Consider the following 18,416-nt stretch of genomic DNA (forward strand, 5'->3'; position numbering starts at 1 on the left):
GTTGCTCACTGGTTTCTTCTTATTTTCAGAATGTATTGTTTTTGGTGTGGGTTAGTGACCCAGAGTGTGTGTTTATCAAAATAGAGCATGGTGAATCCCAGCCTGCTGGCCTTTGGCCCTTGGGCTTGTTGAAATACATTTTCTATTTTATTCTGCAGTGGTTCTTGCAAGCTGGGCTTAACAGCCTTGGTTGTCTCATTTTCTGAAAATTGTGGGAATGCTTTGAGGTGTATCCTCAACATTCCCTTAAGGAAGCTTCAAGAGGAGCTGGAGTGACTGTGAAGCCCATAAATTTCAGCTGGAGAAAGAAAACTCTATAAAAGAGAAAATAATAGGCAAGGGGTTTCCCCTGAAAGTGATGAAGACAGAGATTCCCCCCACACCCCCAACCCCTCTCCTGATTGGTTGTTGGCATTGTGTTCTTCTTCCGCAATTTCTGGCCTCTGCCTGCTGTTGACGAGCCCAGTGTCCATAGCAGGAGTTTCTAAATGGGATGGAGCTCCTTTGTGTATAATTGGCTACATTCTTTTAGAACCTAAGTAATGTTTTTTTTTTCTTACCAGTATGCTAGCACTGCAATCCCTGAATTTATTTAGAGAGAATTTATGAATATAGTGGGTATATATATTTTTAAAATTTGATTCAATTACATATTTTTCTTCTTAGATACAGAAAAATTTCAAATGATTCTGAATTATTTAAACTATCTTAGTATCTACCCTGGGCTCAGCTGGTTAGAGTGTCATCTGAATAATGTCAAGGTTGTGGGTTCAATCCCCAGTCAGGACATATATAAGAAGACATGGCCAATGAATGTATAAGTAAGTGGAACAACAAACTGACCCCTCTCCCTCTCTCTTGCTCTCTCTCTTTTTCTCTCCTTTCCTTCCTTCGCTCTCTCTAAAATCAGCAAATTAAAAACATTGAAATCTCTTAGTGTTTGGAGGCAAAATCCTCAGGCCCTAGCCTGTTTCTCAATAGAAACGGTTTGTGGAACTTGAAGCTAATTTACAACTCCTGGTTCTGCTTCAGTTGGTCCCCTATTATTGAATTAGCTAAAATATTAACTATTTAATGAGTTGAAAAGACAAATGTCCTGGTCCCACTTTTTTTTTTTTTTTGCAAAAACTTTATATTTCTATTTCTATAAAGCTTAAACAAAAACATTGCTCCAATTCTGTGCAATTAACTTGTGGGACCCTTGCTGGACCCCCCTTGGAAAGTGGGCCACTGTAGATGTGTGCCTCTATTAGAGTATAATCTTTTGTTTTGAAACTTCATTAAAGCACAACAGGGGCAGATCAATACCTATTGACTCATGGTTTCGGTTTCTCATTTGTTCTCTGATCTGATGAGATGGTTTTTCAACCATTTACCACCATTAGAAGGGACACTTCAGGCAAGAACTGTTCCTGGCTGTTTGCAGTGTCTCTAAATTCGTCTCTTTTTTTTTCTTTATTTGCCCTCCCTTTTCCTATCTGGTCCCTGGAGGACAGATTTTTCTCGAAGACCTTCTAATCAGCTCAGTACCAGGAAAGCTAGGTGGTCGTTAGAAGAAGCAGCATTGAAGAGTTCTGAGCTGCATAGAAGTGTCGGTGGCTTTAGAGCAATTTAGCCAAAGGGCCAAAACACATCCACCAAGGTTTGCTCTTAGATTCCATGGGACCTGAGCTAGCATGGACCTGCCATGAGTATTTTCTGAAGCTGACTTACCCGGGCCTAAGAAAGCTTGAAAGGGTGAGGGTGTGGCGTTCATGAAATGACTGATAACTTCCACGCTTTCCTTTAGGGGAAGCAGAGAGAGGAGGTAACTTCCCTCATCTAGAGCTTGACCTCCAGACCTGGAGTCCCTTCCACGTGTCACCAGGGATCAGATTTCAGTGATAGCCTATGAGAGAGCAGTAATCTTCCCACAATTCTCAGAGATTCAAGGAACAGGCTAGGATAAGGGGCCTCATTGTCAAACAATTTTGGACAAACTCATGCTGGTTTAGCCTTGTTGGGGAAAGAGAGTCATTTTGCCAGGAGTAATTTCTGGGATTGGTGACGGGCGGAAGGGATGAGAGGGACAAGCAGCACTCGGCCTGGAAGGAGAGTGTGGGAAGGAGGTAAGCTATCAATCCTGTGATCAGTGGGCCAACATGAAGAGAGGACCAGAAAAAGAGAGGAGAAGAGAGTGAGAGTTGGGTTATGAGGGCTTTTCCACATGCGCAGAAGCAGAAGGAAGGATTAGGAGGTAAAGAAGGATCCCCTGAGAAACTCCCGCTCCTGATGACAATTCTAATAACCTAATAATATTTTGCCGTGAACTTAACACTGTCTAAAAACTAGTCTGTTTTAAAAATAGCTCCCCTGGAGATCCAGATGAATGTTCAGACTTGGGAACCAGTGGCTTCCCGGGCTCACCATCTGGATCAGAAGCACCTGCCGCGGCTGCGCTCTGCTCAGGGTGACGGCTTCCTTCCTGTGCTGCTGGGAAGCTCACTGTTCTCACGGCGCCCTCTCCATTGTCGGGGAGCTTCAGCATTCAGTTCCCTTCCTTACAGGGAACTGACGTCAGCCTCATTGTAACTTTTAATCACTCTGCGTGATTTCTCGCACTGGAGCTGCATGGAATACGTCACGTCTGCTTCCCATACGAGCCTGATCATATATTTACAGGCAGTGCGCAGACTCCTTCCATCCCTGGTCTATCTCAGGTCTTCTTCTTTTGAGGCTAACCTTCAACGATTCTTCCTCTGATACACTTTCTAAGCAATGATCACTCCTGTTTAGTAGCTTTTTTGATATTTTATTTTGAAAACATTAACAGTAACTCTGGCACAGGTAGCAACCTGTCGGAATGGAGACTGAGCTTTGGTCTGGGTGAGGGGCTGAAGTGACAGGAGGCTCTAAGCAGGGGCTGTGTACCAGCTGGAACTAAGACATTCCAATATTTTAACAATGTGGCCGTCCATATATACCAAATATCAATCTACTCAATCACCGGCTTAGCACAGGACCCGGTGCCCCAGGGGTGGTCTGAGATAGTCACGTGGAACTGTGTCAGATCACATACAGCTGCATTGCCCCGCAGGCGGGGTGTCTGGTGGTAAAACAGCTAGGAAATATTTTCAACTAGAGAGTTGTAAAAGCCTTTTTTTTTTTTTATCACACCTGCTCATTGTAATTTTGCATTTGACTTTTGAACCTGAATGCAGGATCATTTATCATAAGATTCATGGTTCATTTTCTGCTGCCCATGTTGGACTCTTGGGTTGCTTGGGCAACATGTGCCCATGTCTCATGACTTCATCCTGTCTGCTGTTGATGACTTTTTGTATCGTTATAGATAACAAGGTTGCAGACGGTAGGGGTAATCTAGCTACATATGGCTAGAGACTTCTCCTCAGCAATGTTCAGTCCATTCATGGTGCCCTGGCTGTACTTGGAAATCACTGGGAGAATTAAGACATAAAATTACCCAGTCTTCCCCAGGCTCTTTGAATCAACATCTCCAGGGTGTCAGTGTTGACAAAGTTCCCCAGGTATTTGTGACACACTACAATAATGTATGTTCTTTAGGTATTATTTTCAAAATTTATGAATGCACTTACTAGATAAACATTAATTTCTTTTCACTGAATTTTGTTGAATTTAATACCTTTAAAAATCATCTTTATTCAAAAATACTACTACTGTTAATATCCTTTCTAACTTAATACCCTCACTTTCCCCTGAGGGGAATTTTTCAAATGAGAAATGGAAGTGGTGTCTTGTTTTGGCTCATTTGAGCATGTTCTAAAAATTTTTTTTCTCTTCAAGCTCACTGTTCAACCAATTTATTTTAATTTGGGTTTTTCTGAATCCAAGCCTTTTTCTTTGAAAATTCCACCAACATCATTACAAATAATTGTCTCCATCATACATCTTCTTCCTTAGCTGAATGGAATAGGCTGGTGATATATTGATTTTGTTTATTTTATGTATTTAGCAAACACAGGTTAGCATGTGACAGGCACTCTTTTGAGAGTGTTACACATATTAACTCATTTAATGTATGTTCATAATAACATTAAGATGCTGTATTATTTTATTTCTCTAATGAGAAGGCTGATGCAGAAAGAGGATAAGTGACTTGCTGAAGATGTTATCTAGAGAGAATGGATCCAGTTCTAGAATCTGTGTTCTTAGCCACCCGCAAATACAAAAAATTATAACAATAAATCTAAAGTGGTTTTTAATTTGCTGTTTTGTTCCTTTTTTGGTGGTAGTGACATCCCAACAGATGTCACATAAATAAACCAAAACCAAAAGTCACAGTGGTTATTATCTAGACTTTTTGTTTCCCATTTACATAAATTCATAGGTTCTAGACCGGTGTTTCCCAACATGGGGCCCATGCCCCACAGGGGGGCAATTCGATAGTTAAGGGGGGCAATTTGAAAATGGACTCGACATAACTTTAACTCTTTCGCCCAGGGCCATTTAAATGCAATGCTAGATATCGGTGCCAAATTTAACAAAAAATGCAATTCTTAAATAATTGCGGTAAATAATTATTAAGTATAATTTTGTTTGACGAGACCAAAGTATCAACTGGGTGATTGGCATTGTCAAGTAAACTTCATCCTGGGTTCACCGCGGAGCATGCCATCTGCCGCGGGGAACCCCAGACGTTTTAAAAACTCACTAAACAACGCAGTTATTCTCACCTAATTGGCCCATCGCAACTTCTGTAGTGTTTCACATCGTTCAGTTGGTGTTAATTTGAAATAAGTGTCAGTCAAAACTGTTGTAAAAGCTCATTGATTTAATAAATATACATATCTATATATTGTATAGATATAATTGGTAAGTATTTGATTTTATTTTTATCAATATTAAACTCTTTATTAAGTACTTCTTGCATCGGGGCTAGAAAGCACTAATATTTTATAAATATTATTGGGGCTATAATAGTGCATGCACGACAATTTTAATTTTAGAAGCATAACTTTCCAGAAAATTTTGTCAAGTGGAAAAAATATAGATACCTTTTGATTTGTGGTGGTAGTGTAGTAAATGTGTTATATACATTTAAATAAATATGAATTTTTAGTATATGTTTACTCTATGTCACATTGAATATATTTTAATACATATTTTAATATTAGTTTTTAATTGATCTTATTTTTATTTCTTATAGCCCATAGTAAAATGAGTGGTGCAAGCAAGAAAAAAACTCATCAATATTCAGAGGAATATTTAAAATTTGGGTTCATACCTGCTGTTCACGATGAGTGGATTCCTTTTTGTCTTTTATGCCAGCAATGCTTGACCAACAAATCAATGAAATGAGGTCATCTTGAGGCGCATTTGAAGGTGAAACATAGTGCTCATATTAATTCAGATTTGAGTTACTTTAAAACTTTAAAGAAAAATTTTGAAAAAAGAACAACATTAAAGTCTCTATTTACTGCTCATACTTCAACTAATAGTTGTGTTCTTGAGGCTAGTTATCAAATTTCTTTATTCATCGCTAAAACTGGAGAAAATCACACTATAGGAGAGAATTTAATAAAACCGTCAATATCAGCATTTCTTAAAACGGTTCTTGAAAAAGATGACAAAGATGTAAAAGCTATGCCACTCAGTGACAATACTGTTAGCAGAAGAATAGATGAAATGAGTGAGGATATTGAAAAACAACTTATTGAAAAGCTGAAAACAAGAAAATTCTCCTTGCAAATGGATGAATCAACTTTGAGAGACAGTGAGGCAGTATTGATAACTTACATAAGATATATTGATAAAGGACATTTTGCTGAAGAAATGTTGTTCTGTAAAATATTAGAAAGCACCACTACCTCCAAAGATATATATAATAAGCTAAAAAACTACTTAGATGTCAATGATATACCAATGAAAAATATAATATCTTGTGCTGCAGATGGTGCTCCCAATATGATGGGCAAGAAAAATGGCTGCTTAAAATTGATGAAAGATGAGAATCCAGAAATGATTCTTGTGCATTGTGTTAATCATAGGGAAAACTTGGTAGCTAAAAACATCTCGCCTGTTCTGAATGAAGTATTACATACAGTAATAAAGTGTGTTAATGCTATTAAAGCTAGTGCCAAATGTGAGCGTCTTTTCAAGCTATTTTGTGAAGAACAAAATGAAGACCATGTGAGACTTTTACTTCATACTGAAGTCAGATGGCTATCTAAAGGAAACTGTTTGAAAAGATTTATGGAACTGTTTGATACTCTTAGTGATTTTTTAAGCGACAAACCTGAAATGAAGTATCTGTTAACAGTAGATGGTAAAGCATTTGTGAGTTATTTAGCCGATATCTTTGAAAAACTAAATATATTAAATAAGCAACTTCAAGGAACAAATAAAACTCTTGTCGATGCAAAAGCAAAGATATTTGGTTTCATTACCAATATTGAGTTATGTCAGAAACATATTAACAACAAAAACTTTAAACAGTTTCATTGGCTCCAAAAATGTGAAGTAACTGATACCGCTTTACTTGTTATTGTCAATCATTTGAATATTCTATCGGCTGATTTAAAAGAAAGATTTTCTGATTTAAAACAAATTGATTTCCCAACATGGATGATGCAGCCAATGTTAGTGGATTTGTCTGATATATCAAATATGCAGTATCAAGAAGAACTCGAATTGCAAAATGATGAGTCAGTTAAAGCTTTATTTAATATCAAAGGAGCGATGGCATGGCTTTGTGAGGAAACAGAAATCAAATACCCAAATTCAACCAAATGTGCAAGAAAACTATTGCTACTGTTTCCATCTTCATTTTTAGCTGAATGTGGATTTAGTGCTGTAAATGATTTACTGGTAAAAAAAAAGAAAGCGGCTGGATATAACACAACGTGGAGACTTGAGACTAAAGCTAACCAAATTGGAACCTAATATAAAATCTCTGTGCAGCAAGCATCAAGCGCAAGGATCACACTAAATTAAAATAATAAATTAATATAGAAAAATCTGTATTAAAATTATTTGGAATTTAAATTTCTGTTTTTCATTATATGTTTTGAAATTTTACTTACTGTGTTTTGTTAACAATTTCATAGTGATTTCTTCCTAGAACCTATCATTTATGTTTATTAAGTGGACAAATCAATTTTTTAATGTTAAAAATTATGTATGTTACATAGGGGGGGACATAAAAATTTTAGAAAGGTTAAGGTGGGGCATGGCACAAAAAAGGTTGAGAAACACTGTTCTAGACACTAAAGTCCACATAGATAATTCTCCATTTTTATACATGACCTGGCTCTAGAATGTTAAAAATGTGTTTTGAATGAACAAAAGAAATGGAAATATCTGAATTTTCTTCCTTATTTCTCCAATATAATGAACAAAACTGACAAGGAAACAATCTGAATTTAGGAATATGGCCTCTAACCTTTCCCTTACCTGTTCTTATTTCCAAGCAAACTTCATTTTTTTTTTTTTTTAAAGAAGTGAGGAGAGAGAGACAGGAACACAGAGCTGCTCTTGTATGTGCCCTGACCAGGGAATCGAACCGGCAACCTCTACGTTCTAGGACGAGGCTCTGACTTACCGAGATATCCAGCCAGGGCTTAATTTTTTTTAGAGACAGAGAGAGAAGGGAGGGGAAGGGAAACATTTATCTGTTGTTCTACTTAATCGTGCATTCACTGGCTGCTTCCCATGTGTGCCTTGACCAGGGATTGAACTGCAACCTTGTTGTTTGGGGACAACACTCTTAACCAACTGAGCTACCCAGCCAGGGCCTCATTTCATTCTTTCATGCTCCTGTTAGTTGGCCATTCATTTATCCTTTTATTCATGACACAGATTTTTTTGAGAACCAATCATATGTGAGACCCTGGGGAAATAGTGTCCAGAAAAATCTAGACCCTTGTCCTCCTGGAGCTTAGAATCTAGTGGAACATAGACATAATAAAATAATCAAATGTAATGTATAACTAAACTATGTATAATTTGTTTCATTACAGAAAGTATCACAATGAATTGTAAAAGTCGAGTAACCTTTCTGCCGCTGTTCTAATTCTGAGTTATTTGAGGATAGCTCTAGCTGTCTTCTCTGCACTTGTAGGGAATGCTAATTCTGATGCTCACATAGTACTTAATTAAATGTTGAAGTAATGGATGAGTTAGAATAATTCTAACTGTTAGATGTTTCTAATATGCATCTAAAATGATTGGATTATAGTGACTCCAATCTTGTCTTTGCATTTCAGAATGTGGAATGATATTGCAAATTCTGGGAGCAATTCAGAAATATTTTATGGGCTGAGTTAATGAATGAGAAGATATTTTGGCTGATATCTTTGGTGAATCACAATTAAAAATTTCACCATTTTCTTCTCTCAATGTAAAGAACAATATGGAAGAGAAATGAAACTTCTCAAGCATGAGAGAGTCAGTAAAGTTTCTGGGCTCATGAAGACATTAAAGATCGCCCGACTCAACCTCACACATATATTGCCAAAGAACTTGAAGGCCAGAGGGGGTAAGTTAATGAAGGCCACACAGCTATTCACAGAGCCAAAGCCAGAAACTGGGCTCTGCACTGTCATCTTTAAAACAAAACAATAAACTGTGTCGTGCTTATTACACACAGTGCTCGCCATACTCCTAGTGGACCTGACCTTGTTCAAGCGTTGTAGCCCCCATCTTCATTCTTTTTCTTTTCTTTTTATTTATTTATTTATTTTTGTATTTTTCTGAAGCTGGAAACGGGGAGAGACAGTCAGACAGACTCCCGCATGCGCCCAACCGGGATCCACCCGGCACGCCCACCAGGGGCGACCCTCTGCCCACCAGGGGGCAATGCTCTGCCCTTCCGGGGCGTCACTCTGCCACGACCAGAGCCACTCTAGTGCCTGGGGCAGAGGCCAAGGAGCCATCCCCAGCACCCGGGCCATCTTTGGCTGCGGGAAGGGAAGAGAGAGACAGAGAGGAAGGAGGGGGGGGGGGGTGGAGAAGCAAATGGGCGCCTCTCCTATGTGCCCTGGCCGGGAATCAAACCCGGGTCCCCTGCACGCCAGGCCGACGCTCTACCGCCGAGCCAACCGGCCAGGGCCTTCATTCTTTTTCTAATCCTGTCTTTCATTCTTTAGGCGAGGTTATAGAAATTTCACAGGATGTTTTTGTTGTCATACAGAGGTGAGATAATAATTTTCTGCTTCCTTTCCATCACATTTTCTGATCATACTAAATTTTTTCTGGGTTCTTCGGCCCTCAGCAACTCACTTCTAAAACTGTGAAATTACAACACCTTGAGTGAATGAGCTTTGCTGGTTGAAGCTAAGGATGACTTCCTGTGGTGTCACTTAGCCCAACTGCTGGAGTCCTAGGCCTTCCTCTCCTGTTCTGAATTTCCCCTCACCGCCCCCCACTGGGAACCTCAAACTATTGTCCACGCCCCCCCCCCCATTTCTTTTGTTTTTTTAAATTAACTTCCCTTTTCCTCTCTACAGGCTTTTACCTCTCTTAATATCCCTTAGCTGTCCCATTTTAGAAAACAAAACTTCATACCCCAACAATAGCCAACTCTCTGTTACCTCTCACTCTCATTAGTGCTGACCTTCATCAACACTTCCTTGCCTTCCCTTCATTCCTGAGCTCGTGACCAACCGTCTGGATGCCTCCTGCCTTGTCTTCTCACCAAAATGACTCAAGCTTTGGTCTAAATCGAATTCCTATGCCAAAATCAAACAGGTACTTTTATTTCTTATTCTAATTGCCCTCTCTGCAGTCCTCCGTGAGCCACTTGTACTGCTTGGGCTGAGTCCCGTTGTCACACCCTCCAAGGCCTTTCCTCTTCCTCCTATCTCTGTCCCTTTTCTTTAATAAGCAAATCGCTCTGCACCCTTGAACTTTCAGTGTTAGACACTGATGGGAAGCTGTACCCAATGTTCCTCGAAGCTCCAGGCTGAGTTAAGGGCTCCTAGTGTACTCTGTCTTTACCTTTATAATAGCATATACCACATTCTATTAAAAATGTGCTTGTTGATTTCTACTTTGGGTAAGCTGTGTTCATTATATACAAATTGGGAAAACAGTGAACATGAAGAAAAAAGTCTGTTAGAACCTCATAACCCTGAGAGGATTACTACTAGTGTTTTTGGGTTTTATCATTCCGCTGCACATACATACACTCATGTTGATGTAGCCTGGTTTTTTTTAAACATGATCAATCATAAATATAACTGAAATATTGTTCCATTACCTGCATCATCTTTTTTAAAGCTCCAATGTATTCACTTTGGATGAGTCTTAATTTATTTAGACAGTTCTCTTTTCACGGGTAAGTAGATTGCTCTCTTCCTCTCACTGCTATTTAACACAATGCTATGAATATTCTTGTACAAACATCTTTGTAACTTGTCTCATTACAAACTGAGGATAAATTTCTAGAAGTGGAATCATTGGAGCAAAGGGTATTTACAGTTTTAGGTCTTTTGATATATTTGACCTAAATAATCTCTAGAAAAATATTACCTCAGTTTACAAGAATGGCTGACCACATACTATTGTAATTGCTGGCTTATTTGCTCATCTTCCTCCCTAAATTTTTGGCGTTTAAGTGTGATGATGATGGAGATTTCTGTCAGAGTGTCTAGCAAGTATTTGTTGAAAGAACCAATCTGTACTAATTGTTTTGCGAGGGGTTTCTTTGTGTGTTTTCTGAAGAAGAATATTCATACCTGGCTTCGGGAAAAATTTCTTCCAAAATAATTAAATTAGGACATATTAATAAGTGGAATATATTTCAACCATTGGCAATGTTGATGTGTATATAGATAACAGTGGTTTACAATATTCTGGTACCCCAAAATAGCAGCGCATAAAACAATATGGATGGTATAATTCCATTTGTGTAACACACATCTATACATATAAATTACATTTACAACATTGAAATCAAGATGTATCATGTTAGTCAGTGTTAAAAAAATGCCCGTGAGCCATTTTATAATATATTAACAAGCAACTGAAAGCATCCATTTTTACCAGAAATAGTTCCCTCATCCATTTCTTTTTTCCCTTCTCTAAGAGACAATAAGGGTGACAGGGTTATGTCTGAGGCTAGCCACCACATTATAGCTTAGTTCATTCAGCTTTTCTTTTCTTTCTTTCTTTTTTTTTTTATAATTTTATTTTTTGAATGGGGTGACATCAATAAATCAGGATACATATATTCAAAGATAACATGTCCAGGTTATCTTGTCGTTCAATTATGTTGCATACCCATCACCCAAAGTCAGATTGTCCTCTGTCACCTTCTATCTAGTTTTCTTTGTGCCCCTCCCCCTCCCCCTTTCCCATTTCTTTAAAAAATGTCATTGGAATTTTGATGGGAATTGCATTAAATTTGTATATTGCTTTGGGTAATATAGCCATCTTGATTATATTTATTCTTCCTAACCAAGAACAAGGAATATTCTTCCATCTCATTATATCTTTTTTGCTTTCCCTTAACAATGGTTTATAGTTTTCATTATATAAGTCCTTTACATTCTTTGTTATGTTTATTCCTAGGTATTTTATTTTTTTTGTTGCAATTGTGAAGGGGATTATTCTTTTGAGTTCATTCTCAAATGTTTCATTGTTGGCATATAGAAAGGCTATTGACTTCTGTATGTTAATTTTGTATCATGCAACCTTACTGTATTGGCTTATTGTTTCTAGTAGTCTTTTTGTGGATTCTTTGGGGTTTTCGATGTATAGGATCATATCATCTGCAAAAAGTGATACCTTTACTTCTTCTTTTCTGATATGGATGCCTTTTATTTCTTTGTCTTGTCTGATTGCTCTGGCTAGAACCTCTAGTACCACATTAAGTAAGAGTGGAGAGAGTGGACAACCCTGTCTTGTTCCTGATTTAAGGGGGAAAGCCTTCAGTTTTGTGCCATTTAATATGATGTTAGCTGATGGCTTATCATATATGGCCTTTATCATGTTGAGATATTTTCCTTCTATACCCATTTTGTTGAGAGTCTTAAACATAAAATGGTGTTGTATTTTATCGAAAGCTTTTTCTGCATCTATTGATAAGATCATGTGGTTTTTGTTCTTTGTTTTGTTGATATGGTGTATTACGTTAACCGTTTTACATATGTTTTACCATCCTTGAGATTCTGGGATGAATCCCACTTGATCATGATGTATTATTTTTTTAATATGTTGTTGTATTCGATTTGCTAGTATTTTGTTTAGTATTTTAGCATCTGTATTCATTAGAGATATTATTGGTCTGTAGTTTTCCTTTTTTGTGCCATCCTTGCCTGGTTTTGGTATGAGGGTTATGTTGACGTCATAAAATGTGTTTGGTAGTATTGCTTCTTCTTCAATTTTTTGGAAGACTTTCAGTAGAATAGGAACCAAATATTCTTTGAATGTTTGATAAAATTCGCTGGTATAGCTGTCTGGGCCTGGACTTTTATTTTTGGGGAGGTTTTTAATGGTTTTTTCTATTCTCTACTAATAGGTCTGTTTAAGCTTTCTGCTTCTTCTTGACTCAGTCTAGGAAGGTTGTATTGTTCTAGGAATTTATCCATTTCTTCTAGGTTGTTGAATTTAGTGGCATAAAGTTTTTCATAGTATTCTACAATAATTCTTTGTATATCTACGGTGTCCGTGGTGATTTCTCCTCTTTCATTTTAGATTTTGTTTATATGAGTTCTTTCTCTTTTTTCCTTGGTAAGTCTTGCCAAGGCTTTTTCAATTTTGTTGATCTTTTCAAAGAACCAGCTCCTTGTTCTATTAATTTTTTCTATAGTTTTTCTGTTCTCTATTTCATTTATTTCTGCTCTGATTTTTATTATCTCCTTTCTTTGGCTGGTTTTGTGTTGTCTTTGTTCTTCTTTTTCTAGTTCCTTAAGGTGGGAAGTTAAGTGGTTCACTTGGGCTCTCTCTTGTTTGTTCATATATGCCTGAAGTGATATGAACTTCCCTCTTATCACTGCTTTTGCTGCATCCCATAGATTCTGATATGTCGTATTGTTATTTTCATTTGTCTGTATATATCTTTTGATCTCTGTGCTTATTTCTTCTTTGACCCATTCATTTTTTAAAAGTATGTTGTTTATTTTTTATTTTTATTTATTTATTTTTTCTGAAATAGAGATGTTTATTGCCTTTAGTCCATAGTTGGTATTTCACATTATCTCTTGGTCCCAGGACTTCTGGGTGGGGCTGGTCACAGGGAGGACCTCTTGGTGGGGGTCCCTGTGCAGTACTTTGTGGGGGGGGACAAGTACAGAATGGGGGAGCCTGCCTTTGCCTCAACCATTCAGAACTTGATTATCCTGTCTGGGCCTCACTTTCCTCATTGGGCTCTTGGGAGGGTCCTGGGGAAATTCAGTGCCTCATGGTGCCTCACAATGCCTCTGGGGACTACGGCCTGGCCCTCTCCCAGGGGACTTCCTTCCCAGCAACTCTTCCACAATCCCCACCCCTTTCTCCCAGAAAAAAAAATTACTTTGTGGGTATAGAAACCACAAACTGATCAGCAGAGAAAAGGGAAAAAGGAGAGAAGCAACCAGAAGCCATTTGAGACCAGTTGGCCACCCTACACAGGCTTCTTACCCCACATCTTGGTCTAAAACCTACTGGGAAATTTGCTACCTGGATGTGCCTCGGCAGGGACCCCCACCCTACATGCATCTGGATATGGCCTTCACAGACTCTTAGCTGGAAGCACTTGAACACATAGAAAAACCAGATGAAAACAGAAAAGCCTGAAATCCCAGATGGGGTAATGTTGTGTGGAGATAAGGCAAGGGAAGCCTCAGTAGCCTGCCTCCTCTTAGTAGTAGGGGGGATACTCTGGGGCTTTCCCTGGGCTTTGGCAGTCACCAGCTGACCCGGAAGCTCCATCAGCCACTGGGCCTTGTGGGCAGTACTTGGGGTCATATATCTGCCGGCCCAGGCCAAAGACTTGGCCGCTTTGGTTGGCACCCTGTGTGTAGCCCATCTGCAGAGACATGGAGGAATTGTCACACTTGTTGGTCCCCAGCTTGGTGTCATAGATGTGCTGTCGGGTCCCAGGAGCTGTCATGCCCACCTGGTTGGCACACTTGTTGGTGCCCATTTGCAGGCTGATGGTTGAGTGGTCCATGGGTGGTAGAATATGGTTCTTGGGGTCATACAGATGCCTTCTCCTGCCATATGCTGTCATGCCTGACTGGCTGGCACACTTGTTGGTCCCCATCTGAAGCCCGATGACGCACTGGCCCGCCTTCATGGTGGCATCATCAAAGTTCTGCTCCTGCTTCTCTGAATACTTGATGCCGATGTCCACACCACTCAGTAACCCCTTTGTCTTGGCCTTCCCTGCCAGAGCCAGAAGAGACACCTGCACCTGAGTCATGTTTCCACTCTCAAACAGGTCATTGGCCTCGAACAGGTCCACGGAGTTCATACCATAGCTGACCATGGCCTTGATGAAGTTGGAGAGGTTTTCCAGCTGGTGCCAGTTTTGCATGGAGCGGTTGATCTTTGGAACTGAGCCTGGTTGCAGCTTATTCATGACTGTGCACAGGATAATTCCGTCCTTCAGACCCTTCTGGAAGTCGGGACCAATAGACAGGCCCGTGAGTCCCTCAATCCAGTCGCAAAGTTCCACCTCCTTTTGAGGGTCATATTTGGACAGGAGCCGGATCTTGACCTCGGCCGAAAGCCCATAGGAGGGCCCTTTGTTGAACTGCGTGGAGCTCATGCCAGCGGCGGCTGCGGAGATGGTGGGACCGACGCCTGGCTGGTGCGATGGTGGGGGACGTGCGCAAAAGTATGTTGTTTAGTTTCCACATTTTTGTGGGATTTTTTTTCCTCTTTTTTGCAGTTGAATTCTAGTTTCAAGGCTTTATGATCAGAAAATATGCTTGGTACAACTTTGATTTTTCTGAATTTGCTGATGTTGTTTTTGTGGCCCAACATATGGTCAATTCTTGAGAATGATCCATGTACACTGGAGAAAAATGTATACTCAGTCACTTTGGGATGAAATGTCCTGTAGATGTCTATCATATCCAGGTGCTCTAGTGTTTTGTTTAAGGCCACTATATCTTTGTTGATTCTCTGTTTGGATGACCGATCTAGAGCCATCAGCGGTGTATTGAGGTCTCCAAGTATGATTGTACATTTGTCAGGTTTGTTTCAAGGTCAATAAGTATCTGTCTTATATATTTTGGTGCTCCTTGGTTTGGTGCATATATATTAAGAATTGTTATGTCTTCTTGATTCAGTGTCCCCTTAGCCATTATGAAATGGCCATTTTTGTCTCTGAGTACTTTTGCTGTCTTGTAGTCAGCATTATCAGATATGAGTATTGCTACGCCTGCTTTTTTTTGGATGTTATTTGCTTGGAGTATTGTTTTCCAGCCTTTCACTTTGAATTTGTTTTTATCCTTGTTACTTAGCTGAGTTTCTTGTAGGCAGCATACAGTTGGATTTTCTTTTTTAATCCCATTCTGCTACTCTGTGCCTTTTTATTGGTGAGTTTAATCCATTTACATTTAGTATAATTATTGACACTTGTGAGTTCCCTATTGCCATTTTATAGATTGCTTTCTGTTAGTTTTGTGTCTTGTTTGATCCTTCTCTTTAATCTTTCTATCTTTTGTTTTTATTTGGTTGTATTCCATACATCTTTCCTCTGTTGCTATCTTTTTTAAATCATGTGCTTCTGTGGTGGTGTTTTCAATGGTGGTTACTTTTAAGTAATGAAAAGGGTTCCTACCCTGTTCATTGTAGCACACTATTTTGTGAGTACTTTTGCACTCCATCGTCCTTTGCTACTGGTAATCTCCATCCTCTCCCCCTCTTTCCTTTAGTTGTTGTCACAGTTTAAATTTGATTTTATTGTGTTTTTCTTGGAGCTTTTACTTGTGGCTTTGTTTTTTTTGTTCTTTGTATCTGATTGGAGAACCCCCGTTAGTAATTCCTGGAGTGGGGGTTTTCTGATGATAAATTCCCTCATCTTTTCTGTATCTGTGAATGTTTTTATTTCTCCTTCATATTTGAAGGATAGCTTTGATGGGGATAGTATTCATGGCTGAAAGTTCCTCTCTTTCAGGACTTTAAATATTGGGGTCCACTCTCTTCTAGCTTGTAGAGTTTCTGTTGAGTAATCGGATGATAATCTAATGAGCCTTCCTTTATATGTTGTATTCTTCTTTTCCCTGGCTGCCTTGAGAATTTTTTCTTTGCCATTTGTTTGTGCCAATTTCATTATGATGTGCCTTGGAGTAGGTTTGTTGGGGTTAAGAAAACTCGGAGTTCTGTTTGCTTCTTGAATTTGAGGCTTTAGTTCTTTCCACAGGCTTGGGAAGTTCTCATCTATTATTTGTTTGAGTATGTTCTCCATTCCACTTTCTCTCTCTTTTTCCTCTGATATACCTATTATTCTTATGTTATTCTTTTTGGTGGAGTCAGATAATTCCTGTAGGGCTATCTCATTTTTTAAAAATTTTGAGTCTCTTTCTTCTTCTCTCTGTTGTGCCTCAAGTTGCTTGTCTTCTATTTCACTAATCCTACCTTCTATCTGGCCTGTTCTATTAGCTAAGCTTGTTACCTCGTTTTTCAGCTCGTGTATTGAGTTTTTCATCTCTGTTTGATTTGTTTTTATAGTTTCAGTTTCATTGGAAATATATTCTTTGTGTCCATTGAGTTGTTTTCTGAGCTCCCTAAATTGCCTTTCTGTGTTTTCTTGTATATCTCTGAGTATTTTTAGGATTTCTATTTTAAATTCTCTGTCATTTAACTCCAAGGTTTCCAATATATTAAATTTTTTCTCCATAGATTTTTCCTCATCTATTTGTGTTACCTCTCTTTCTTTTATATCCATGATATTCGATTTTCTCTTCCTTAATGGCATCTGAGGGTGGTTTTGTTGATAGTATTAATGAGATTTAATAAAAAATAAAAAGTTAAAAAAATAAAAATAAAAAATCAAAAAGAGTTTTTTAAAAAAAAATAATAATTAAAGAAAAATAAAATAAAATAAAAAATAAAAAAAGGAAATTATTCCCCCCCTCCTTTTTTCCTCTCCTCTCCTCTCCCCTCTTTCTTGAGAAAATCTTGTGGTGAACTGTGAATTATATTGTACTAAATAGAACAAACAATGCCTGTACTGGAGGGCCTGAATTGGGGAGAAGTAATAAAGGGGCAAAAATAGGGGGGTATGGACCCACAAAAAGCAAACAAGGAAAAAATTTGGGTCAAGAATAAAATGATTTGCTTTTAGGTGTTGGTTGACTCAGAATTATGATGAGAGGAATAAGAGGGAAACAGGAAAATGGGGGGGGGGGACAAATTAAAAAATTACTATTGTATTTAGTGGAACAAGAACTAGATAAAATGGAGAGCCAGGAATGGGAGCACTGCTAGTGAGTTAAAAAGGTGAAGTAAAAATCCCCCAAAATGCCACAAACATAAGTTTGAGTCCCAGATAAGATAATTTGTTATTGAGGTTTGAATGAGAGGAGACGTAAAGGAGAAAGGAAGAAACTAATATAGAGGGAGAAAAGAAAGAGAGAGAGAGAGAGAAAAAGAGGGAACCACTAAAAGAAGAAAAAAGAGGAGAGAGAGAGAGAGAGAGAGAGAGAGAGAGAGAGAGAGTTAAGGGTTTTGGAGTGCAACCCTCATAGAGAGAAAGGAAGAGGAAAGAAAGATAATGGGAGATGTAACACTTATGGGTAGTGTAGTTCAAGGAGAGGAGAGAGTAAGACCGGCAGAGAGTTAAACGACCAAATTGGAGGAGGAAGAAAAAATCAAGAATGAAGATAAGAGAAAGAAACGAACAAATATAATAAAATGGGATAGGTTATAAAGTCTGCGGATTATTCTTGATTTTGAGAGGTTATCTTCTTGCTTTTTCTTTTCTCTCCCTCTTCCTGGTCGGTGACTCTGTACCCCAGGTTCTGCCCCTTTGGCACGCTCAGGTAGAGGTTTGCAGCTGATAAGCCTCTATGGTGATGTCATGTATTGTGCTTCAGTCTTGTTGGCAGTCGAGGTTCTTGAGCATTTATAGGCTCTGACAATGAGAGGGTCCAGGTTCCTGGAGCCTCTCTCCTAGTTTTTCCTTCCTCAATTAGTAGCCTGATAATCCAGCTATGGGGTTGCTGCTGCCTCTGCCTGGATAGTAAGAGGCTCAAAGAGCTGGCCACTCCCCACTCTATTCCCACTCAGCACAGGGCTCTGGGTAAGGCTCAGTCAGTCAGAGCTGCTAGCCTAATCAGGCGGGGCTTCTGCCCACTCAAAGATCTCTGGCTCTGCCACTCTGTCCGGTAACCCGGGTGGGCACCCACTTCTGGGGCGCTTGGAGGAAACTCTCGCTCACTATCTGTGTGCAGACCAGGATATCAGGCCAGAAATCTCACACTCTGAGTGAAACCCCCTCCTGCACGGAAAAGTTGCAGCGT

General features: G+C 39.0%; 1 pseudogene; it reads right to left on the minus strand.

Moving 5' to 3' along the window:
• Nucleotides 1-13,786: 13,786 nt before the first annotated feature.
• LOC136389075 (calponin-2 pseudogene) lies at nt 13,787-14,751 on the minus strand (annotated as a pseudogene).
• Between the last annotated feature and the right edge of the window lie 3,665 nt (nt 14,752-18,416).

Source organism: Saccopteryx leptura, chromosome 1 (genome assembly GCF_036850995.1).
Source record: "Saccopteryx leptura isolate mSacLep1 chromosome 1, mSacLep1_pri_phased_curated, whole genome shotgun sequence".
Taxonomy (NCBI): Eukaryota; Metazoa; Chordata; class Mammalia; order Chiroptera; family Emballonuridae; genus Saccopteryx; species Saccopteryx leptura.